We start from the raw sequence: 26,153 nt of genomic DNA on the forward strand, positions 1-26,153 counted from the left end.
CAACATGTACCCAATGATGACAACAGAAGTGCACTGAAATTGTGCGATGCGACAAGCTTCTGTAGTGCCCAGTTGAAAAAGACAAGAGGAATTCCTGTCGCAACTGCAGAAATTCTGTTATGCGACAGCAGTTCTTGACATTTCTTAATTGAGTGACATTTCTGACGTTACGACAGAAATTCTGATGTCGCAACAGAAGCATTCTGTCGCGAAGGCCAATAGTTATGAAGTCGCAACAGAAACGTTCTGTCGCGACAACAAGAGCTCTGAAGTCGGAACAACAGCTTTATATCCTGAAAGCGACTCCGACGTTACGACACCAATTCTGACGTCGCAGCAGAAGCATTCGGTCGCGACGGCCAAGGGTTCCGAAGTCGCAACAGAAGCGCTTTCCGTCGCGGCCCTTTAAAATTGTATGTTAGTTTCGCATCGGTGGTGTACACTGTACTTTTCTCTTGCGCGGTATTCAATCGCGCTTTTCTGAAGCCGGAAATGCTGATGGCACCAACACCGGTATTAAAGTCGACGTGGCGAATAGTTATAATTGTGCCGTGACGACGCGGCACCAGCAACGCCCTACCGGCCTCCTCAAGATCGGCCGCTGATCAAAATCATACCATCTGCAGGAATGGCTGCGTATCCGTTTTATTTTTTTGGTAAGATGTGGCACACAGGCCTGTGGACTTACATGTGCTGTTACACTGACACATTAGTTAATTTCCCAGGAATATTTCACAAGCTTATGCGAAGCGGAAAAGAAGATTTGGGTTGTTCCACAAAGTTGCGTGAATAGCTGTCTCGCTCGGGTCTCATTAACCTGGTACAGTGCTGCCGTGAGAAACCAGTATGCTGTCAGAAAGAAATCTCATCCACGAATGTTTATGTAGCTATTTTGCATTGAAGACACGAATTATATGCGCGCTCAAAAGTGTAAAGAACGAGAGACAACTGTCGAAACTAGCAGTAATAACCCTAAAAGTCAACGTTGTCTATTTCTGAATTTCTTATTCAATATGGATATCGTACATCAAAATCGATGTTCTAGCACTCCACGATGTACCTATCGATGGTACGAACACTCTTGCTCTTCTAGAGATGCGGCACTTGACGCGGTGGAGTGATAGCGGATCTTGGCTCTTGCATGTAAACATCAGCGCATCAGCACGTCGTACTATTGACATGGCCAAAATGGATACTCGAACAGCATGTCAGGAGTGGTGCAGTGGTAAGATGCCGGACTCGGAATCGTGCGGTCGCAAGTTCGAATCCTGGACGGCGACGGTTTTTTTTTTCATCTTTTTTACTTTTATATTTTTCTTTTTTTGTACAAACAAATTTACATAGCCTTAAGGAGGTCTCTGTCCATTTTTAATTAAATATTGATCAAGAACTACAGAACTTTCTACTACAGGACGTCACACTACAGAACTACAGACAACAGAACTACAGGCAACAGAACTACAGAAACAACGTCCCAAAATACGACAGACTGTGAAAATTTCCTGTTGTGTTTTTCAACTGGGTATGCTTTACAACCGACAAGAGTGCGTAGGCCTCAGCCGTAAAGATACTGGTTTCCGGATGTAGTACGTCGGATTCCGAGAAGGATGGACCGACGGCTGCATAGGACACCCCGTCGCGTGACTTCGATGCATCTGTGTAGAACTCCGTGCAGGAATATTTGTACTGGAGTTCCCGGAAATGCATTTGGATTTCTATCTCAGGAGCGTGCTTTGTAACTTGCACAAAAGATATATCGCATTGTATGAGCTGCCACTCCCAAGGAGGTAGCAGCTTCGCTGGATGCATTAGGCGGAGCTCGAGGAGTGGGACATGCATTTGATCACTAAGCTCCCTCACACGCAGCGAGAAAGGCTGTCTTACGGAGGGACGATTATGAAAGAGTGTAGCATATGTCATATCGTTAACGGTATTGAAACATGGATGTTGAGGGTTAGAGTGGACTTTCAGGAAATATGTTTGGCTGATGTATGTTCTCTGCAGAAGTAGTGACCACTCATTTGATTCTGCATATAAACTTTCGAAGGGACTTGTTCTGAAAGCTCCAGTGGCCAGTCGGATTCCTAGATAGTGGACCGGATCTAGCATCTTTAGCGCGCTCGGGGCTGCAGAATGATAGATCACGGCACCATAGTCCAACCGTGATCGAATGAGGCTCTTGTAAAGGTTCATTAAACATTTCCTGTCGCTGCCCCATGTTGTGTGGGATAGCACTTTAAGTAAGTTCATTGTTTTTAAGCATTTGACCTTGAGGTACTTTATGTGTGCAATAAAGGTTAATTTCGAATCAAGTATGATGCCTAAGAACTTGTGTTCTTTGTTCACAGGAATTTGCTGGCCATACATTACGATACTGGGTTCTGCAGTAAGCCCTCTCTTTCTTGTGAAAAGCACACAAGAACTTTTGTTGGGGTTAACTTTAAATCCGTTTTCTTCTGCCCATTTGGACACTTTGTTCAAGCCCTGTTGAACTTGCCTCTCACATACAGTAAGGTTGCAGGATTTGAAACCTATCTGTATGTCGTCTACGTAAACAGAATAAAAAATGGCTGGCGGTAATGAAGCACGAAGGGTGTTCATTTTCACGATGAAGAGAGTGCAGCTGAGTACACCTCCTTGAGGTACACCAGTTTCCTGTATAAAAGGTCGCGACAATACATTGCCGACTTTCACGCGGAATGTACGGTCGGACAAACAGCTTTCTATTAGCACGAGCATATTGCCACGGATGCCAATTCCCGACAAGTCTCTCAAGATTCCATAGCGCCACGTAGTGTCGTACGCCTTCTCCATATCGAGGTATACGGATAGGAAATATTGTTTATGTAGAAAGGCGTCGCGAATGTTTCCCTCAATGCGCACAAGGTGATCGGTTGTGGACCGCCCTTCTCTGAAGCCACACTGAAAGGGATCGTGGATATTGTTGAGTTCAAGGAAATGTACTAGTCTGCGGTTAACCATTTTTTCAAAAAGCTTACAAAGACAATTTGTAAGAGCTATCGGACGGTAGCTTGCCGCCAAGGAAGGGTCTTTACCGTGCTTAAGAACAGGGACCACAATCGCTTCTTTCCATGTGGATGGGAGGTATCCCGTAGCCCAAATAACGTTGAAGAGCGCGAGTAGTGTAAGTTTGGTGTCAGTGTGTAAGTTTCTGATCATTTCGTACATGACTCTATCAGGTCCCGGTGCAGAGCTTTTGCATGTGGTCAAAGCAGCTCTCAACTCTGCAATACTGAACGGCCGGTTATAAGGTTCATTTTGTCTGGATTTTTGTATTATTGGCTTACATTCTTCTATTTGTTTGTATTTCAAAAATGATTGCGAATAGTGGTTTGAACTCGACACGCTCTCAAAGTGTTCTCCAAGTGTGTCCGCCTGATCTTTCAGTGTTTCACCTTGTGTGTTCACCAAAGGGAGTGAATATGTTTGTCGCCCTTTTATCCTATTGACCCTGTTCCAGACTTTGGTCTCATCTGTATAGGAGTTGATACCAGATAAAAACTTCTGCCAACTCTCTCTTCTGGCTTGTCGGCGGGTTCGCCTGCCTTGGGATTTTACTTTTTTAATATTGATAACATTCTCCGCAGTGGGGGAGGCGCGTAGCATCCCCCACGCTTTGTTCTGTTTCCTACGAGCAATCCTACAATCGTCGTTCCACCACGGGACACGCCGTTTGCATGCCAATCCATTTACTTGTGATATACATTTAGTTGCGGCATCTATTATGAAGGCTGTAAAATATTCCACGGCAGCATCAATTCCTAACGAGGACATGTCATCCCATGATATACTGGTTAAGTTTTGGAATTTCTCCCAGTCTGCTGTCTCAGACTTCCACCTAGGAGCCTGTGGTGGATATTCGTCTTCTTTAAGTGTTCTTAATAGTACGGGGAAGTGGTCGCTTCCGTAGGGATCGCTGGTAACTTCCCATTCTAGTTCAGGCAGTATGGACGGAGAAACTATGCTCAGATTAATTGAAGAAAAAGTATTGTTTGCAAGACAGTAATATGTGGGTTTCTTCTTATTGAGAAGGCACGCACCAGAAGAGAAAAGGAACTGTTCAATAAGACGACCTCGCGAATCTATACGAGAGTCGCCCCACAGAGAGCTGTGCGCATTGAAATCGCCAAGAACAACGTAAGGTTCTGGCAATTGATCAATAAAGGATTGGAATTCGTGCTTCGTTAATTTGTAATGTGGGGGTATGTAAAGAGAGCTAATGGTGATGAGTTTGTTTAGGAGTACAGCTCGAACCGCCACTGCTTCGAGAGGCGTTTGTAGCTGTAAAAGTTGACATGCAATGCTCTTATGGATAGCAATGGCAACACCGCCCGATGATGCGACAGCACCATCGCGATCTTTGCGAAATGTTATATACTGTCGGAGAAAGTTTGTGTGTTTGGGTTTTAAGTTTGTTTCTTGTAAACACAGCACTTTGGGATTGTGTTTGTGGATTAGTTCTTGAACATCATCAAGGTTTCTAAGGAGACCTCTGACGTTCCACTGAATTATCTGTGTATCCATATTGGAGGTCAATAGGTGCTGTGTTTACGGAAACGGAAGAGATGCCTTAGATTACAGAGCCCTTTCGAGGCCCTGTAACAGGGGTTTTGCTCTTTCTGAAGCGTTCGAGCGAGTGTCGACGCTCCTTCGGCGCTAGGTGCGCCTTGAGGATAGGTGTTGTGTCCATTGCCTCTAGTGAGGCGCCGGACACGTGCTCTTGCGAGCGAGAAGTTACCAGGGAAGATCCCGCCTTGGAGGGCAAGACCCCTGTGCCCACCAGCCCGGAGGTCGATGGGGCTCCCTGGGGGATTTGGCTGCGCCGGCTGTTGCCAGCGCTGGAAAGGGCCGGGGAGGTTGGAGCAGCCTCGGCTGCGCCCACCTTCGGGGTCGATGGCCCCGTTTGCTGAGTAGGCGGAGCAGCGCTAGCTGCAACCGCCGCGGGGGCAGATGGCGTAACTGCCGACTCACTGCCTGTGGGTCGGACAGCCACCGGAGGCCGCTGTGACGCTGCCCCCTGACGCGCCACTTCGGCAAAGCTTTTCTTTGGCAGGTACACTACCCGCCTGCGTGCCTCTTTGAAGGATATATTCTCTTTTACTTTGATCGTTACTATTTCTTTTTCCTTCTTCCATGAGGGGCACGACCGCGAGTACGCGGCGTGATCCCCGTCACAGTTTACACAGTGGAAAGCGTTCTCACAAGCTTCAGAGGTGTGTTCTTGGGCACTACATTTAGCACAAGTCTGGCGGCCTCGGCAGCTCTGCGAGCTGTGACCGAAGCGCTGGCATTTGAAACAACGGAGTGGGTTTGGCACGTACGGCCTAACACGGAGCTTGATGTACCCGGCCTCGATTGACTCGGGCAAGATACTTGATCCAAAAGTAATTATTAGGTGCTTCGTCTGGATCTCTTTACCATCCCGCCTCATCTTAATTCTTCTGACGTTGATCACATTTTGTTCGCTGAAGCCCTCCAGGAGCTCCGCCTCAGTCAGGTCAATCAAATCATCATCTGACACAACACCACGGGTGGTGTTCATTGTACGGTGTGAGGTTACTGTTATGGGGGTCTCCCCAAATGACACTAGTTTCTGTATATTCTCATATTGTTTCAGATCGCGGAGCTCCAAGAGGAGGTCACCGCTTCCCATTCTCGACACCTTGTAACCTGGACCAAAAACATCAGTCAAGGACTTTGAGACAAGGAATGGGGAAATGTTTCGAACTGCTTTGTTTGGCTTTTCAGAGTGGATAACGTGGAAGCGCGGGAAATTCTGGATTTGGTGTCCAAAAAACTTGAAGACATCTTCGGTGCGCCCTCGTTTCTGAGTGCGATCAACAAGGGAGGGGAAAGAAGTTTCCATGAAAATATGTGTACATTCGGCAACAGCGCCGACCGCCCACCATGGAGCCCAACGAGGGGACGCGGCAGAGCTTGTATACAAGTCTGCACGACGCCAGTCGTACGCCGTCACTATAACCGAATATGGTTTACCCAAGGTTGGATAGCCACACAGGGTTAACCCTTGCCGCCAAGGAGAAAGGAAGTAAATAGAAGAGAGAAGAAGACAGGAAAGATGTAAAGTGAGAGATAAAGACGAAGGTTTGAGAAGAGAGAGACAGGAAAAGGCGACTACCGGTTTCCCCCGGGTGGGTCAGTCCGGGGGTGCCGTCTACGTGAAGCAGAGGCCAAAGAGGTGTGTTGCCGCCGCCGAGGGGCCGTAAAGGTCCAAACACCCGGCATTGGCTCAACCCCCAGGATCCCCTTTTCCCCGGACACGGCTAAGCCACGCACGGCTACACGCGGGAGGGTCCAACCCCCATGTGCTCGGGTACGTGGTGTCGCAACACACCAAACGCCTGCTGACGCAGACGCCCCTGCGGGGTATATATATATATATATATATATATATATATATATATATATATATATATATATATATATATATATATATATATATATATATATATATATATGTGTGTGTGTGTGTGTGTGTGTGTGTGTGTGTGTGTGTGTGTGTGTGTGTGTGTGTGTGTGTGTGTGTGTGTGTGTGTGTGTGTGTGTGTGTGTGTGTGTGTGTGTGTGTGTGTGTGTGTGTGTGTGTGTGTGTGTGTGTGTGTGTGCGTGTGCGTGTGTGTGCGTGTGTGTGTGTGTGTGTGCAAATATATCGATAGTTATATGTACACAGATAACTATATATATAGAGAGAGCTATAGCGTAACGCTTTAACGTGGGCCTTTTCTCTGCACTCAGACCTGCGCCAAGATTATTTCGATTAGACTGCAGTGCATGTACCCTACAGGCGACCATACAGCAGCGATATTGCGCCACTGGAGATGTGGAAAATCCTATGGATAATTAAACTGGTCGCTGCTAAATCTACACAAACAAATGAAAGAAAAGTATACCCGTCGAAAAGCGGAGGCACTGATACAGCTGAAAGGTGTAACATGGATAAATAATATACGGTCGTACGTGTTAAATCGCCAAACTTTACGGAATAGCTGTCAAGAAAGCACAACGGCAGGCTAAGTCTAACTTCCAGGTAGAAGGGACAGTTTGGGTTCGCAGCAGGGGCAATTGTAAACATCAACAAAATCGTTTACATCCTTTTCTTTCTTTTGTGTTTTTTTTTTATCAAGGCGACAAGAGCGGATCGCATCGGAAATCGGGCGCACGCAGCTTAACTGGTCGATATTGTTGTGGCGGCCTGCCTCGAGACGAGAGATAAACACAGCGCGTGCGCTTCATTGCATGAAGAATGCAAACCGCTAGCCTAACACGCACGTGCGCGTTTTCGATATGCGCAAATGCAGACGAGTCGTACCGAGTCAACGAACCCCAGCGAAGTCGCTCGAGTCGACAGCCGCTCAAATCGACAGGATGTAACGTTTACACGAGCACGACGCGCAAATTTTCGCCCCCAAACCCGACTCCGCTCGCTTTTGCCGCGTTCGTGTAAACGACCCGTAGGAAACGTCACGGCGTTGTACGCACGCACTGGTCTTGCCGTCACGCTTACACGAAGTTTCGCGAACGCGCGCATGCGCAGTAATTGCTACCGTTACCAATCAGAGACGTCCAGTGGCTCAGCCAAGCCGACGACCACCGTCTGTTCGAGACCAACTTACTGAGCCCCTATACCGCAAGGTAACGTTCAATGCTCATTAAAAGTTTTGTCTAGCCGTGCATCGCGTTCCTCCGTGTGACGTCAGGCGTGAGGTGCTTAGTCAAGCTTAGCATCACAGTTCAGAGGTCGTCGAGCGCCACGGCCCGTCTTTGTCGAATCACGGCGAGACTCTGCAAGCGCGTTGAAGCGAAGTGGGTTCTGAGTGCAGTCGCCTATATATCGCCGAGTCGAGTTCGAGGGCGAAAACAAAAAGGAGTTCTCTCGCACTCGCGGAGCCTTTGTCTCTCGTGCAGTGAAAGTGACAAAGCGTGAGCACTTCGAGCGTGGGTCGAATAACAGATGGTTTGCACTGGCGACATCGAGGCAGCCAGTTTGGGGTGCCAGAACGGTCGAGAACGGCTGCGTGAACTTTTAGCGCGACAGCGCGACAAATCGATAAGAGCTATAATTCAGTGCAAAACGTTCACAGCAAAAAAAAAAAAAGGAAGAAGGAGAATTACGGTGCGTTGACGTCATTGTGGCCGCCATGCACGGGGATTCAGCACAACGAAAAGCAGTGCCCGTGAAATCAGATGAAAAATATCTACGCGGCGTCCTCAAAGAAGACTAGGCGGCACCGTTTAATTTCAGTGCACGCGCTCTTGATAAATGCACTTTGTGCCAGATCAACGTGCGCACCGATGCTTCTGTAGGAGCACTGAAGCCTCCGCACTGGGCTTTTTCGGAGTTGGAGCTGCCGCAAAAAATTCCGGCAGAATCAATCTCGCGATGATCAGAATTAATCTGGAGTCCCCCACCACACGGAGTACTTCGTAAACATATCGTGCTTACGGCACGTATACATCAGACCCGATAATTCATTCGAAGCATGCCACAAGAGGGCATGCATTCCACATCCGGCGGATATGCGATCGGGAATCGAACCCGCGACCTCGTGCTCAGCAGCGCAAGGCCACACAAGCTACCGAGCACATTTTTTTCTTCTTTTGTACAAAACTCCACGCATTGAACCTTAGAAGCTCTTTCCGACGGCAAAAGTTGGCAGTGTCCTTGGCCGGCGAAACAAGCAGAACCTTATGTCAGCATCATTTTTTTTTTTTTTTTGCGTGGCATTGACCCAGCACCGGCTTCATTCCCCCCCCCCCCCCATGCCGTGCGGTTTGGGAGCGGAATCCAGGTCATCAAGGCGAGCGGTAGCCAAGGGCAGGACTGCGCACTGTTTTTACGCTATACGAAGCGGGCGCGCCGCCTTCAATGAGAGCCGCCGCCGGGACTGAACTGCTGCGCAGTTGTGGTTGGTAGCATAACAAGGCGTTTGTTAATTGCTTTGAAATTGCCTGCAGACCGCACTATACAGACCGTGCACAATGTAACGTATGCGTATGAAATATGCTTCCGTGTGCTAGGAGACTTTCGCACACTGAGTTGTAGCGCGTAGTGTCCCGTTACTGTGTGAATTTTCCGGTTTCCTTTTTTTACCTCTTCTTTCTCCTTTTATTCCCCTTAACCCTTTCCCCAGCACAGGGTAGCCAGCAGGTACTTACACTGGCTAATCTCCCTGTCTTTCCTCCCCTTTTGTCTCCCCTCCCTACGCACACTTTGTGCGACAGATTATGAGGAACGTTTACCTAGCGGGCGTGCAACTACGTCATCGAGATCGCCATACTGTACCACAGCCAGCACGGTTGAAAGGCTGCGTGTTATGTGGATCCGTCTAGACGGCAATAAATTGCAGTATGTGACACCACGTGAACACTACACTACACACACACACATGGATGTTTTTAGAAGATCCAAATTATAAAAAATTCCCTGCGGCTGATAGCCCAATATAAATTACGCGATGAGGTGACCATTACTTCTATTAGAAAGCAAAAATGCCTGATTTAATCATTAACAGAATTACCCTAACTAACTTGTTATTTATGATATTTTGCGGCACATGTTTTAATCTACGAATTGTAGCTGGTAAGTTCGCAAGCTGCATCCACTTGGAATGAAACCTATGTACTGCACCAATTTCGTGATATTAATTTTCGAAGTGTCCGACGATTTGCATTGGTGTTCCAGTTACTTTCGTGCTTCAATGCATACAACAGCGTTTCTTTAGAAGAAGTAACTGGAACGCCAATGCATTTCTTCGGGCACACTGAAATTAGTATGTTCAAACTGGTGCAGTCCTGAAGATTCGCACGAAGTGGATACGCCTTGCGAACCCACTTGCTACAATTCGTAAATTTACATATGTGCCATGTATAAATTATTTAAAATTGACAGTCACTTTGGCCCACGCTAAAGAGGATAAAGGCGAAAGCCTGTGCGCTCACGTGACATTCATTACATTAAATTTTTTAATTATGGGGTGTTAGGTGCCAAAACCACGATCTAATTATGAGGCACGCCGTAGTGGAGGGACTCCGGATTTAATTTCGACCACCTGGAGTTCTTTAACGTGCACTTAAATCTGAGTAAACGCGGGTTTTCGCATTTCGCCCCAATCGAAATGCGGCCGCAGTGGCCGGGATTCGATTCCGCGACCTCGTGGTTAGCAGCTCAACACCATGTCCACTAAGCAACCACGGCGGGTCATTCATTAAATTGCTTGACATTCTCATTCGAACGCCTTGTTACTTCCTATTACTTGTTTTCTTCCATAAAAGTTCGAGGATTCGAGTGCCTTAACTAACTCTACCTTAATTATCTGTGACTTAATTAACTTCACGTTCGTGAGCCCCAAAGGTCGTAAGTTCGACTCCCACCAACGGTCGTTCGTTCGACCATCAATGGTGGCTCCATCAATTTTGGTGCCCTCGAATTTCGGTGCCACCGAAGGTCGAAGGTTCTACTCCCACCAGATGTTGTGGGTTCGAGTGCCTTAATAAATTTTGCCTTGATTAACACCAAAGGTCGAGGCTTCGACTCCCACCAAAGGTGGTGGGTGGCACCATCAATTTTGGTGCCATGATACCGGACGGTCAATGCTTCGATAACGCCGGACAATGAACTTTTCGACTCGTGAGGGACTTTACGCTTTCGTCTTAAAGAGTTTATTAGCGTAAGTACGTTAATTATGAATGGCCGCCTCATGAGTAAATTATTACAAGCGTTGGAACTGTACTATCTACCACAAGGTAATTATTGTATATTTTTTTATTTTCAAGTGACGAATCCCGCGTTTAACTGCGAACTGCTAATAGCAGTAATATTTCACTTCACCGATCGTCAGCCTCTATTCAATTAATATTCCAACGTTATGGAGAAACTGGCAACATATTCTGCGTGTTGTGAACATTTTCCATTAATATTAAATAAATAAATAAATAAATAAATCCCACTCGACACTCTGCTCCCCTTTAATGTAAAACGTGGCTTACGTGTAGCCACATTGCACTTGGCCACCATTATTTTTCATACTTTTTAGAAATCACAGAAGCTGGCCACAGTTACCTAAGGTAAATGTTAATGCTATCTAAATGGGCTGATGTTAACCTCCGAAGAATAACTCTACGAGATCCCCTATAAACAACGTTTTGCTCCCCAAGTTCACACTAACTAAAGCAAGATGACAGGACAGACAGCAACAGAATATGATAATTTACCGAACTCACTAAAGTCGTTCACATGTCTTAAATCAACCCTTAGAGCATCTGTTTTAGAAGAAACTCTGCGACATTGAATTATTTATATTGAACGCATAGTGTACTATAGGGAGTAATTGTACAGTTACATGTGAACTTTTTCTTGTCTTTGTTTTTATCTAGAATATTACAAATTTTGATTTGAAATAATTATTATCTTGTGTTCACGTAAACAGCATGTACGGTCTTGTTGTTCAATTATCTCGATCATTACCTGTTATGCAGCTGCTCAGGTATTAGCTCTTGTAATTCCTGTTGAAGGTCCCGGTGCAATCTTCGATTTTGAGACCCTCTCCTGTACAATATACTACGTTCCATTTTGAACCAAATGACTGCTAAACCTTGAATTACCTGAACGCGAATTAAATATATCCCAATTCTAACATCGTATATGAGCATAAACAAGGCATAGCAAAGTGTATCTATCCTTGCTTCCTTTCATCGTCATATTTCCGAAAGGACACAAAACTATAGTCCAACCTTTTTGCAGCGGGTTCTTAACGAAATACTCCTCGAATATTCTAAATCAGGACGTCCGGAAGACTAAATTCAAGACGAATTTTTCCGTTTATCGGTTCAACGAGGGCTCTCAACGAAAGCTCTATGGTACGTTCATAATTATTTCCGTATTACTTTTTCCAACGAAGCAAAAACAAGCAAACAATCCCGTAAAAGCACCACCAAACTTCCCTGGCTCAATCTAATTAACCGCAATTAAGCAACCATTCCAAATACTGACTGCAAGCACCACAATTAATACGCCCATGAAAATGTTCACTATCAGTATACCCGTCTCTAAAACACTCCTGTATGCCTAATACAACATGACATGTCAACTGAACGATCAATATGTGCACACGATAGGCCACAATGCATGCGACGTATATGTCATCAAAACATCAAAAGCCATTTGAATTGGTTAACTGATGTGCGGAGATGTTCGTAAAAAATAAGCCACGCGAACCCGCAAGTATGAAAACTGGGTCATGAAAAATAAGATTGTAGACTTCAGGAATCAGCAATCGTTATTCCGGCATCGTTTGCGTTGGCTTGCGGTGCTTTCAACGTATCGGAAACCGATATTTTCGAAAGAAAAATATCCCTAGGCTAAGTGCGTAAACTAAGCAGCACGACGATTGTGTAAACGCGAGGGAATGTCAATTAACGGCGACATAAACAAGCAGAGCTTGAAATAGAAAGCGATGTTTACGGGCGTTGACCTGATAACGCAATGCCACCGCACCGTTCTCGCCCGCGTAAACCTAGACGTGCGCGTTTAGTATGCTTGACTTTGGCAAGGAAACAATCTGTCTCGCGGCTATCTGCAGTTCTCATTCCCTTTTGGAAGTACGAGAGCATAATAGACAAATAGATAATTATGAAGAAAGCAGAGCAGAAGACGACGTTCATGTAAAAACAGGCTCGCCGAGCAAAGGTCAGTGCCAGATGCCACCCACCTTGACCGAAGAACAATCCTCCCTTGTGCAAGCGCTCGGTCGAGCAAATGCCGCAGACGTATCCAAAGGGGCACTTTACACACAACACTGCGTCCGGCGTACCGCGACCGAAGCTACTGCTCCTCCACCGCGGAGCTGCGCACTCCGTAACCTGGCCGGACGAAATCCACTTCCAGTGACCGTGACATGGATTACGAAGACGCACAAGGGGCTTCTTGGACGGATTTCAAGTCGACGCAAGACACCGTAGGGGCTTCCTTGCACACGGCACACGGACTCACGAACGTACTTCGGTAGAGGGGGGAGAGCGGAAGAGGAGAGCGCCGCGAAGCAGACAACGCTTTGTGTCCAACGAGCAGACGGCAAGTTCGCTGCTGCGGAATCAAGCGCTTTTAATCGGCTCGATCAGTGGTTGGACACAGAAGGCTACAATGTGGCGAGCCAGAAGCATAAAAATAATACGAAGAAAGAAAGGGAACTGGAAGAAAACGACGACGTAACGTGCTTGCAGAAATTTTCTGCGAGAAAGCAGACGACGCGAGGTGCGTCTTCAGAGAACAGCGTACGTCAATGCTTGAAAAACCAGATTATCAGTCGAAAACGCACTGATACTTGAAATGTAAGTTTCGTTTTTTGTTTTTTTTGTCACTACGAATGGCTGAATCCACCAGGTGCGGGAGGAACGCTCCAGATGGCTTGGCTAATTACTTCCGTTACGTTATTTCTGCTTGTTGCTTCCGGTGTACCACTGTCGCAACGACCGTCTACAAGGTCAACAACAAACGTTCAAAACAAGCCGTCGAAGAGCTTTGGCACCACTTCACAAAAGCAGGTTCCGTCAGGTACGCCTCACAATCCGCTCGTCAACGCTGCGTGAAGATGAATGAGGCCGCGATATTCGAGGATGCTTTCAATCACCGGGCTTCGGCAACTGTTGCACCGTCCGGGCTGCGTTGACTGATGACCGCTTGACGGATGGCGCAACATTCGTTAAAGACCCAACAAGTAAACCACCTTCGTTGGCGACACCTATACGCACGAATCCGATATCACACACGAACGAGCGCAAGATACAGTGTGGAATCGGATTGCCACTTCTGGTGGATCAGTCGCACGCGCTACACCGTGATGCCAGTGATTGTAGCGTAGAACCGGCTCCCCGGATACGCCACTGCGACGAATGGCTCCAGACTTGGTTAATCCAGCTTGCGGCGCTTAATCCTTCGCAGCGACGGTCTTTGTCCAAAAATGACAGCTCAGGTGCTCAAAAGAGAAACAAATTCGACGCCGCCAAAGTTTCAGCTCCGGTGCGACGCACAATCAGATGTGGTGCACTTTCGCGACGCTGAAGCGTCCTCTTCTGAAGCGTCCTTGTTCGGAATATCTCTACGGCACACGCGGGCACTTTCACAAGCGCGTTAAACGCGAACCGAAAGCGGGCGGAGGAAATAAAGCTGCGTTATGACTTACTCGCTACGCCCCTGCACCTAGGGAGCCGCACCGCCGGCTTAACCGAAACTGCTGGTGGGTTCTGGCATCGACGACCGGCGGGAAGCGATTTTTTTTCTTTGTTTTTTCGTCGATGCAACTTCGTCAAAAAGTCTGCTCCGGGCCGATACGGGAGGGAGAGGGTGAATCAGCAAGGTTTCGGTTCCGAGGAGAAGTCTGAGAGGTTTCCTCCTTCTCTCCCCAACCGAAACAACACAAGGCGAAAGAAGGCTTGACAAAGGAAGGGCAAGTCTCTATTATGGTTGAAGAAAGGGTAATAGAAAAAGAAAGGATAATAATATTCGGTCTTCCTCTCTCCACAAAGAAAGGCCCAAGGTGTTCTACACTCTCTCACAACTGAAAGGGAAACAGAAAGGAGGAGGCAGCGATGGAGTTGCGCCCACCCCTCTCCGCGTAAATAGAGGGTAAGAAGGAAAGGATGACGATGGTCTGCGCGCGCGCGTGCGTTGCCAGCGCTCTTCTAAAAACAGGACGGGGCTAAAAATTTCGCCCCGCGATTCGTGACGTCACGACGAGGAATGCGCACGTGACCGGAGCACCCCGGCGCGCGCGGGTCTAAATCCGGCCGCGGCCGGGAACCCGGGCGCGCGCCCGATGCCTCTGACTCGTGTGCCGCTTCTGAGAGGAGGCCACGGCCACCGTCACAAGTCCGCCACCATCGCCGCCGGCACGGGCGTTCCGTCGGTTGAACTGACGGCGGCTCGTCGGCTGCAGCCGGCGGTGCGAGTCTTTTTTTAATTTGTCTAGCGATTCGAGCTCTGCCCTTGAGACGGCTACACACGATAAAGTCGTTTTGTCAAAGCCTGTGCTAGCACTGCATTATGCCCGTTGGTAAACATAACCACCGCTGATGCTTCTTCTGCTTCCTATTATAGTACTAGTAGTTGTAGTAGTAGTAATAGTAGTAGTAGTAGTAGTAGTAGTAGCAGTAGTAGTAGTAGTAGTAGTAGTAGTAGTAGTAGTAGTAGTAGTAGTAGTAGTAGTAGTAGTAGTAAGATGAGGAGTAGTAATAGGAGTAGAAGTAGGGGTAACAGGAGTAGTTACATGAATACGAATTACCCGGTATTCCGTAAACTGTGATACGTTTGCAGACAGCCCGGCATCCTCTATTAACCAATGAACCGCGCAAGTTTTGTGCGATAGTTCGCGGCTGCGCCCGAAGCCGTCACAGCTAGCTGGTGTCGGCGCCTGTGCGCTTCATGCAAGAGAATGCGTTAAGCGTATGTGTCAGCTGCACCTTTGTATTCAGTGCCGCGTACAGCGAAGGGCTACCCTAACGGTTCGCAATTTATTTATGACATCAGAGCCAATCTGAAAACCACGCAAGTGCTTACTTAAGGAAACCTCCTCACTGGTGCATGTCAATGATACATCTAAGCGAGTTTGAAGAGGGTTTGTTGGTTGATTGCACCACTGTGGTGGCTTACTGGCTGGTAAAGCCGGCTGACCTCCAACTCGGAGTCGGTGAAACGCGACGTACAAAAAAAAAAAAACCACGAATGACTTGCTCTAAAAAAAAAGCAACAAGAAAACTGTTGTATTGTCTATTTGACTGAGGTATGCCACAAGGCAACTTTTGTTTTCGAAACGTTAATAATTACGTTTCAAAGACATAAAATTGCGACTGTGGCGCTCTTTGATCTAGCATTTCATACGGAGCCCAACGCCACACGCAAGCCTTCACAGAAACACGAAAACCTCTGCGGAACTCCCCTGAAAACAGCTTCGCTGTAAAAACCCTTGCATGTATTCTTGTTTAGTGTTCACTTCGTTGATTCTCTTGCCCCACCCGATGTTTTACACATCACGTGTATCTTTTAAGTGCGCGATGTGATCAATGAAACAGTATTAAAAAAGCTCAATGGCGATTGAACGGTAAATGCGAGAGACGTGCGTTATCGTTGCGCCGCACGATTTCTGAGTTCAACGATAACCAAACCTATCAGCATGCAGGCGCCTCCAAACGAAAAATGGCACTGCCAGAGCTCTATGCATATTGAGCATCTCCTATTGGTTTTCGTTTACTAATGCAAATTAACCGACTTATGGAAATGGATAACAGAGAGCCTCCGCGTCAGATCTCTTCTTTTGATAAATGATGCACTCCCTTCAAAAAGCTGACATTTAGGAGATGTATGTACGAAGAGTAATTTTTTTAGAACGAATCGACTTCGATGCAACGATTGAAGCCTGTATGACGACGACGGCACGATGACAATGGGACAACGATTCTGAAGCGAAGACGACGGTACAACGAAGACAGCGTGACAACCAAGGTATTGGGACAATGGGAGGACTTACAACGTACTTGCGGTACAATGCACTTTTGCTCGTGCAACACTACTTTATAGGGGGCCCAGTATCCCCGCAGCTGGATGTTCATATCTGTATGAACTACAAGCAAGGATGGATAGAAAAAGCTTTATTGAGGTCCATCGAAATGCGCACCAGCACGTTCCGATGCTTTGGAACGCAGGAGGCTAGACGAATCGAATGGCGTTAAAATTGAATCGAATCGAATATCGAACACTTTTCGAATAATGAGCAGCTGTTCTCACCACCATTATGAAACGATCTTCGCACCTGGCTACGTTCACAATGTTAGGAAGTTTGTCATTAGATCGCACACTGTGAAGCGTTGTTTCTTGAGGATATAAATGGGCCACTAGGAGCAAATAGGAAGTTCATCGGGATATTCACTACTCACTGGTGAATGCGCCTAATGGCGGTCCCACTAGAAAAAGTATGTCTCCTTGTGCGACCTAGTGTGATCCATTACGTGAGTTGTTATGCTTTACGTCCGTTATGACCACCAGAGTTGAGTCTGCCGCATGTTTGCCACAAGTGCAAGCTTGATCGCGCAGAGCGCGCGATTCAAAGTGTAAAAAAGCTATTCGTAAAATATTCTTATTTGCGATTAGCAACTACTCCTCGAATGATGACTATTAGATTCATTATGCAAAAGTCTGCAAATGTTCGCACGTGCTTCGCCAACATTAACAACGAGAGATATACGAGCTGCAGTTCGCAATAAACAATAACCTTTTCAAAGTTACGTTTTCAATACTTGCCATGTAGTATATTACGCCCCCTTTTTTTTTTTACGACACGTATGACGTCGCTACACTCACTTCCATCTTCGATGACTAGTGTCTGATATCAGGTAATTTTCAGCATCGTCTGGGGAATTCTAACTCGATCGCTGGCACACTGTGTCTGAAAACATTTCACGTTAAAAATAAAAATAAACTGACGCACAGTGAATCGACGAAACACAGAGGCGTTACGTCAGCGGGTAGTGAAACTTCGCGCAGTCGTGACTGTGAGCGTGAGCACTGGCCAAAACCTTCGTCGAGTCTACTATATACGTGACATCTACATGAGGCAGCACCAACAACAAGCCCCCCGCAAATGCTGACGTACGGTTCATCCCCCCCCCCCTTTGCACGTCCTGTATCAAATACACTCTGGCATATTCCATCGCGAAATATATGAGAACATCGGAATGCCGGTACTCTGACACGCGAATTGCAAATCCACAAAAGTTCCATGGGCCTCTTTTAAAAAGAAAGTACTATTCCAATGACCTCGAGCTGCCTGGCAGCATTTATGCACTGACACCGAAAATGTAAAAAAAGAAAGGGGGGAGGGGAGGAAGGGGTGATTTGCCGAGAGAGGAGATTCGATGACGATACTGCAGACGGCGCAACACTCAAGTTTCGTTTGCTCTTCCATTTCGTCTGCTCTCCGACTCCCGTCTGCTACTCTGCGCGACAGCGCGAGCCGGAAGTGCGTCCAAGACGGGTCTATTTCCGGGCACGGCCGGCTATTTGCGTGCGCGCCTCTAGCTCCCCTTGCCCTCGTCTGTCATAGTATGTAGTAGTTGGCCTTGCCAGTCTTTCTTGGGCAACCGTAGCTAGCGGCTTGCGCCGTCTGCCTCAATCGAGAAGCTCGTACCAGAAGTATACGTCGCCCCTCCCCGCCTTCACGTCTGGCTCGGTCTGATATAACGCCCAGTGTCATTGCATTCCTCCCCTGGCAGATGTACAAATATAAATCGTCTGCGGTTCGTCGAAACCCCCATCCGGCCTCCTGCTATATACTCGAATAGAGAGGACAAATGAAATGAAGACCTCCATCCAGAATGGAAGCAGACGTGCCACCGGATATTGTTTGCGTGTAGTCACGCGGAAGCTGGCGCAGTATTGCCTCTATTGCGTGGTATGCCTTTATACCAGCAACCGAATACGACATCGCTCGCCACTGGAATGGTGTTCTGTACTGACTGTTTCAATTCAATGGCACCGGACGGCACCACCACTGCTGCTGCTGACTTGTACGCGACCAATATTCCATAACTGATAATATATTTATGCGGGCAAACTAGTAATCTCTCGTGGCCACATGTTCACCGATACGCGGAAGAGGGCCCACGATTGTGAACGTTCATTATCAGTACAAGAATCCCGAAACTGGTTGCGGTGCTTTTGCGTAGGAGAGTCGACGCGTTCGCTTACACAGGACGCGATAGTCGACAAGGCCCACGCTAATAATGAGATTGACTTTGAGCGGAACTTATGAAAGACTGCAGATAAAATGTGCGTAAGGGTAGACGTAACTGCGCAAGGAGAAATTAACACAAAGGCATCTGCTAGTTGGTAACTAATATTCAGGCGAGAACAGCGCTAAATGCAAGGACAAAGGGAGCTGGGGAAGCTAGAAAAAATCCGAAAGTCGCAAGCATAAATCGCAGCGCAATCTTAAAGACGTATTTAAGAAATAAAAAAAGTCACATGCAGTAAATGGTGCAGTTCACCCTTTAATTTTCAGGTGGATTACGTGCTTGTAACTACCACAATAAATCGCAATACTCTTGAGCTAAATTAAAGAATAATTGTTAATTATTCTTTGATTATTATCATTTGGGCACTTGTTGAAACTGCCAAATTCCATCCGATCAGTGAGCAAGTCATGTCCTCTTATCAGAAACACTAGGATTAACAACCCTTTAGGATAGTTGTCCTTGTGTTGAATATATCGGTGGTACAGGAAACAGCTTCCCAAAGCCCTTCCTACAGCAGCACGAAACGATATTAGCTTTAACGGGAATGCACTTTTGATCACATTCTACGGGCACAGATACATGGAAACTGGCGCTACCTTTAGGACTTTGACTTATCAGACATGACTTTAACTATATCTAGTCCTCCTTTTCGTTGCTTCCAAATGCGTTCTAGTGTGAAGTGGAATGTAATTAGTACACATTTAAGGTTAACTAGCTCGACATTGCAAATTTTCCAGTAGATAATTGCTGCCCATTCCAGAAATCGATCTAAGAACGCGTAACAGCGCTGTTCCGGGTGATATAGGAAGGGATATTTTTTTTAACTTTTATGGAATTTGCATAAATCGCCTGTGGCAGATAGTATAATTGTTGTCCTTGAGCTGGTTTATTCGAAGTGGCCGACATTGCAAGCACGAGAAGTCGAAACAAATATTCAACCAATCGAGGAAAATCAATAATTAACTTCCCATTCCATTTCATTACAGTACATATTGCAATGTACGAATTGTAGCCGGTGAGTTTGCGAGACGTATCCGCTTGGAATGAATTTCCGGGATGACCACAGTTTCGAGATATTATTTCCCATATAGTTTGAGAAAAAATACGTGGGCGTTTCAGTCACTTCAATGAATGAAAGGGCGTTTTGATTTAAAAAAACGTAAGTGGAACAACAGTGCATTTTTACGGCTAATTTGATGGCGCGTATCTCCAAAAAGGTGTCATTTTGGAAATTAATTCCAAGTGGATACGCCTTGCCAACTCACCGGCCACAACTAGTAAATTGCAATGTATGACGTAAAGTAATTATTAAGGAGTCATTAGTAAAATGTTGGTGATTGGTTGAATATATGCTTTGGTTACTCGCCCAAGTAATGTCCGGCTCTCTGAGGAGCACAGCTCAAGCCCTATAATTACGTAATCTGCAATACGCGATTTGTACAACTTCCGTAAAACTTAAACATGATAACCGCGCATTCAAAACGCATTCGAGATAAAACGAAAAGTGGCAAGAAAAAGACAGGTGGTATAGGCATAAAGGCCGACATTGCTGATTCATAGTTTTCCTTACTTTAAAGCATCAGTTCAAGGCAAACGCTAACCCGGGACCTTAAGTTTTTACTCATTTCTACAGCATGTTTGAACAATTATTATAGGCAGTCGGTTTGAGGCAGGCACGTACATTATTCCACTGCGTAAAGCATCGAAACACATGAACAAAAAATTCTCAAGCAAATCGCAATACTCACGAAAGGTTATGCCAACCGGTGTGAAGCAGAAATAAATGTCCAGATTGCTTTGTCAATGACAGGGGCAAATCTAGAAATAATTCTTCCTTGCTTCGAAAAGAAAGAGGCCAGAAACAACTCTGGACGCATTCAGGGAGTCGGAAAAGTTGGAGCTTTAAAGGTTAAGTCACTAAACCGAAATCTCTACCGTTAGGCTTTGCCATCGTTAGAATCGAGCGCCTAAGTATCACGTGAGGCAGCGCACTCCATCAGCGACCTACTGTAAAAATGACATTGTCGCTGCGGCACCTGCTATCGAAGTCATCAGCACGTACATCTTCCTGCCTGTCTCTGTCTCTCTCTCTGTCTCTTTTCTTTACGTTAATGCACGGTAATTTGTCTTATTTGCTTCCTTCAGCATCACATCCCATTACTGAGGTGAAGCGCGGCAGCTCCACACTTGGCGCTGCAGTTCCGTGCATTCAAACGAAGCATGCGGGAAGTTACTGTTTACTCGATCAGCTCGACACAAAAGCAGTTCCACGTTGCAAGCTCTCTTACAATGAGATGCAGCGTTAGCGCGCGTTTTAGAAGCTCTTGTGTTGCTCTTGCGAAGCTATTTCAAGCTTTCTCTTTTACTAGCGCGCTTAGTTTTGCCGCCAGGATCGTTTCCTTTGACCTATCTATCTCTGGGCGTGGGTAAACTATTGTTTATTAACAGCGACAGTATGGGACAGTTCGACTATGGAAAAGCTAGCTGTCCCAAGATCGTAGTAAAACAATAGTAATAAAAAAAAAACTACTGAGCGGAACCCCCCATAGTAGTCCAGTGGCTGTGCCATTGCACTGCTGAGCTCCAGGTCACGGGTTCGACCCCGTTCGCTGCGGCTGCATTCCGATCGGGACGGAATGCAAGAACCCTCATGTGCAGCGCATTTGGTACCACTTAAACTCCATGTAGCCAAATTTTACCGGAGACACCCAGTACAGCGTTCCTCACAACCAGATTCTGTCCATCGCACGTAAAAACCCAGAGTTTATATTTCATTTGAAAACCCTTTAGCAATCGCTTCAAGGGAAGGAGTCGCAGGCTATACCCACCAAGATGTTGACATTATGCTGCAGTTATTTATAATCATCATCATAAGCTCATTTTTATGCCTACTGCATGACTGAAGCCTCTCCCAAAGATCTCCAATTACCAATCACTTACGCCGGCCGATTGCAACTCGCGCCTGCAACATTTCTAATTTCATCTCCCCGCTTCTTTTTCCGCCGTCTTCCACAGCGCTTCCCTTCTCTGAGCACCCGATCTGCAACTCTAATAGGCCCACCGGTTATCTGCCCTACACGCCTTACATGGCCTACCCAGCTCCATTTTCTCCCCTAAATAACAACTATAATGTCGGCTACTTCCATGTGCTCTCTGATCCTCACCGTTCTAACTGCATTCGCGTTATAAACGTCATTATTATTAACTTGCAATTATGCACGCATCGTGCATACTGCAGAACCACCGCGCGACCTCTGACAAGCACGAGTAGCCTTATAGTCACGCCGAAATACCTCGGTTCCGAGCATCATGCATAAAAAGCCACTAACTCGGAAAAAAGTTTCCACGTGGTAATGTCTGTGCTTTGCTATGAAAGTGATGCTTTGAAATTGTTTTTTTGTTCGTATCTGGGTTTCTACGTCCCTACATCATTTGCGTCGTTGTTTGCCCTAGCTGCGCCAACACATGACTCCGACAGCGCAGCGGCCGGCCAGCCCGCCGATGAAATATGCACACCCGCCTGGAAACGCGAGACCGCGAGCGAAGAAGCATGACGCCGCGGTGCGCATCATCATTAACGCGAACTCCCGCGTCAACGCGCGAGAACGCAAACGAGCCGAGTGGCGAATAGTATGGTCGCCAGCCGCTGTTATTCAACCTGCTTGATTTTTTCACCACGAAGTTTCCAACAAAACCCACCAAAGGGAACCCTGGGGCTAGCGCCTACATTGAAGCCGAAAAGCATGGCGGTTCAGCCAGAATGGAAATAGTGGCCAGTATTAGATGGATTTGCCTAAACTTCGTACCTTATGGCGTTGAACGAATTTGAGACTTTTTCAAACTCGTTGTTTTCAGCAAGGTAATAATCGGTTTTATTCGCAATCATCATACACGTGCGCAGTGTGTTCTTGCCTTCTGCGTTTAGAGAAAAAAAAACGTGATGGCTTCAAAATTTATGCCAATATAACAGCAGGTAAACGGTAGCAAATAGATCCATCACGAACACCTGGAACCACAAGCTCGAGAGAGATAAATAAACTTTATTGTTAGACCAGGCTTCTCGAGCCCAAAGGTGGGTGGCCTCCTCAGTCTAGGTAGCCATGGCTCGCTGCCGCCGGCCGAGCCTTGTTCAACAACCGCAGCTGGCTGTCAGAGTCTTGTGTCACCAGCAGAGCCTCCCACTGTTCTTCCAATTCTTCCTCCGAATTTGCTTCTTTCTACATGTTATCGCCTGGTGGTGATGATGGCGGTGGTGCTTATCGATTATTCCTGCACCCTAGCACCATATGGCGCAAGGTGGTGGGCGTGTCCGGCGGGCAGAACTTGCAGTCTCGCACGTAGGTGTCCGGATACATGGCGTGCAGCAGTGTTCCGTGTGGGTAGGTTCCAGCCTGGAATCTTCTCCAGGTTACCGCTTGGTCCCTACTAATCGTCTTATGCGCGGGCGGGTTGCGACGCCTCTGCTTCCTGTAGTGCGCCAAGATATCCGAGTACTTATTGGATATCCGTTCATCATCCTCGTCACAGTCGTTGGTCCGTGTTCTCTGCGTGTCGGGGGTGGCTCGGCGTGCGTGATCTCGAGCCGCGGCGTGCGCCACCTGGTTCCCCGCGAGAGACTCGTGTCCCGGCGTCCAGAGGGTTTGTGCTGCTTCTATCTCGGTGTTGGTCGAGACCTGAAGTGCTGCCTTTCCGATCCTTCCGTTCATGTACCTTCTGCATGCTTCCTGCGAGTCCGTCACCATGGTAACCAGGGTCTTCTTGCACGTTGCGATGGCCAGGGCTATGCCCAGCTCTTCCGCTGTGCTCGCGTCCTTGGCCCGTATGGATGTGGCTGTAAGTTGTTTGCACTTCTCGTCGAACAAGCTGATTGCAAATCGGTCGTTTGTTTTGTACTCAGCTGCGTCCCTATATCTCACATTTTCTTCTTTGCTGTTGATGCGTTCGAGTATGTGCGTGAGCGCCTGTATTCGCGCCTGTCTCCTTTCCTTGTCGTACTCGGGATGCATGTTTCTGGGAATGATACTTATGTGTAGCCTGTCTCTGATCTCGTGTGGGATACGCTGAGGTAGGTGCCTTTCATCCTCGACTTGATAGCCCAGATCTTGGAGTAGGGCTCTTCCCGTCTTTGTCAGCTTTAGTCTCTCCAGTTGGTTGACGTTGTGCGCTTCCACGAGCTCTTCCCACGTGTTGTGGACTCCCATTTTGAGTAGTTTCGCTGTGGACGTGGAGGGGGACAGGCCCAAGGCAATTTTGTAGGATTTCCTGATGAGGGCAAATTATGAGGGCAATTATGATGAGGGCAAATTTATGCACTAACAACCATCATCCCCTAGGTGGCTGAACGATCGCAGCGCCAGAGTTTCATATAGAAAATATTGCATCAAATTTCGCGGCTCTTACTATCCGCAGACACAGACGACAAGGTGATTACCCTCTCTGCGACAGCCTCTGTCACTTCATTCTTTCTTTTTCGGCTTTCTTATCACTTTTCGTTTTTCCTGTCCGACTCTCGCACCTGTAACTGTCTGTCCTCGCAATAACTATGGCATGCGTCCAAAGTTGCAAGGACACTTCTGGAGGGGCAACGCCTTCTGTCTCAAAGCCGGTCTGGCGGTCACGTGACGCTCCTAAGAGCAATACTGGCCGCGCATGCGCCATTACAAGGAGGTGTGGCGAGGGAGACCGTTGCTCGTTTCATCAACGCAGTTCGGCGCATCGTACTTATTTACACACACACACACACACACACACACACACACACACACACACACACACACACACACACACACACACACACACAAACGGGCGGGTGTGGGTACTAATTCATCCTCATCATCATCAGCCTATTTTATGTTCACAACAGGGCGAAGGCCCCTCCCTGCGATCTCCAATTGCCCCTGTCCTGCGCCAACCGATTCCAACTAGCGCTCGCGAATTTCCTAATTTCGTCGCCCCACCTAGTCTTCTGCCATCCTCGACTGCGCTTCCCTTCTCTTGGTGCCCATTCTGTAACCCTAATGGTCTGCCGGTTATCTAACCTACGCATTACATGACCTGCCCGGCTCCATTTCTTTCTCTTAATGTCAATTAGTATATCGGCTATCCCTGTTTGCTCTCTGATTCACACCGCGCTCTTTCTGTCTCTTAAGGCTATGCCTAACATTCTTCGTTCCATCGCTCTTTGCGCGAATCTTGTTTTCTAGCTTCTTCTTCGTCTTTTAACGTGAGAGAGAGAGAGAGAGAGAGAGAGAGAGAGAGAGTGCTCTTTATTAGAAAAACAGAGAATTTTGCCGGCGCGTATATAACCGCTGGCAAGCTACTCTGTATAGGGATGGGGAATGGGATTAAAAGATTCCAGAAGAGAGTGTGAGAAAAAGAGGATAAAAATAAACATGAAATGTCCGAGTGGACCTAATACTAATATGTCTTACATTCTTCGTTCCACCGCTCTTTGCGCGGTTCCTAACTTGTTTTCGAGCTTTCGGGCGGAAGTATACCATTTGACTGAGCGTGCTAATTATTGCTATTTTACTACCATATTCTGGATCAGTCAATTCTGGGGTCATCACCTTCAGCCAGAGGTCAGTAGGACAGAACACCCGTCACTCCAGCAAGGCTGCGCGCCATACGGGAACGTCACGTTAAGCGAAAGCCAAATTACATTAGCTCTAGGTAACAGACCTGCGCTCATGTCTTCCTCTAATTACACGATATGTTTAAATTCGCTTTATCCTAGCAACTCGATTGTCCACAATTTTCTCTCCAGTATAATATGCTCTGCCACTTTGCTGTCTCGTATTCGCATAACTGTGATGTTACGTGCCATTTTAATTCGGCTTTTGGTGTCGTTCCAATGTCATCCAGGTAAGTTTCTTCTTATACAAATAAAAAAAACAAGTAATTATTTTCACGTAATCATGACGGCTGCTCCTTTTTTTCACGTAAAAGTAATAATAAAAAAGACCAACGTTGTAGCATAGAAAGAAACTTTGCAGGCTCGCAATATCTATGGCGGGTTTAGCTAAAGCAAGTTGGTGAAGTCCACGCACATAGTCCTAGAGACAAAAATTAAACGTAGAAGTACCTAAGATGAGGACAAGTTGGGCAGCACAATACTGGGCCCCGATATGCGGACGTATACTATATGACTGAGTTCCAACACGCACACGGGGCTACAATGGGGGTCAGGATGAGCAGGCCTGTTATTCAGATGAGGAAAATAAATAGATTACGTAACACACGCACAGGTAGGGCAATACTTGAAGACCGCACTGGTTGCAATGTCTTCCTTGACAGGATTATCGATATAGATAACACGTTTTTTTATTCAT

General features: G+C 46.9%; 1 protein-coding gene across 3 annotated transcripts in view; it reads right to left on the minus strand.

Annotated features, from left to right (window-relative positions):
• The window catches only part of Ptp36E (protein tyrosine phosphatase 36E), a 258,657-nt gene that overhangs the window by 103,946 nt on the left and 128,558 nt on the right, over nt 1-26,153 (minus strand). Inside the window, exon 1 of one of the 3 annotated variants that reach the window (XM_075672823.1) lies at nt 12,750-13,629. The exons of the other annotated variants lie outside the window; for them this stretch is intronic. The gene's annotated coding sequence lies outside the window, so the exon portion shown is untranslated. Of the gene's footprint in view, nt 1-12,749; nt 13,630-26,153 lie in introns of those variants that run through there. 3 annotated transcript variants of the gene reach the window in all.

Source organism: Dermacentor variabilis, chromosome 10, assembly GCF_050947875.1.
Source record: "Dermacentor variabilis isolate Ectoservices chromosome 10, ASM5094787v1, whole genome shotgun sequence".
Taxonomy (NCBI): Eukaryota; Metazoa; Arthropoda; class Arachnida; order Ixodida; family Ixodidae; genus Dermacentor; species Dermacentor variabilis.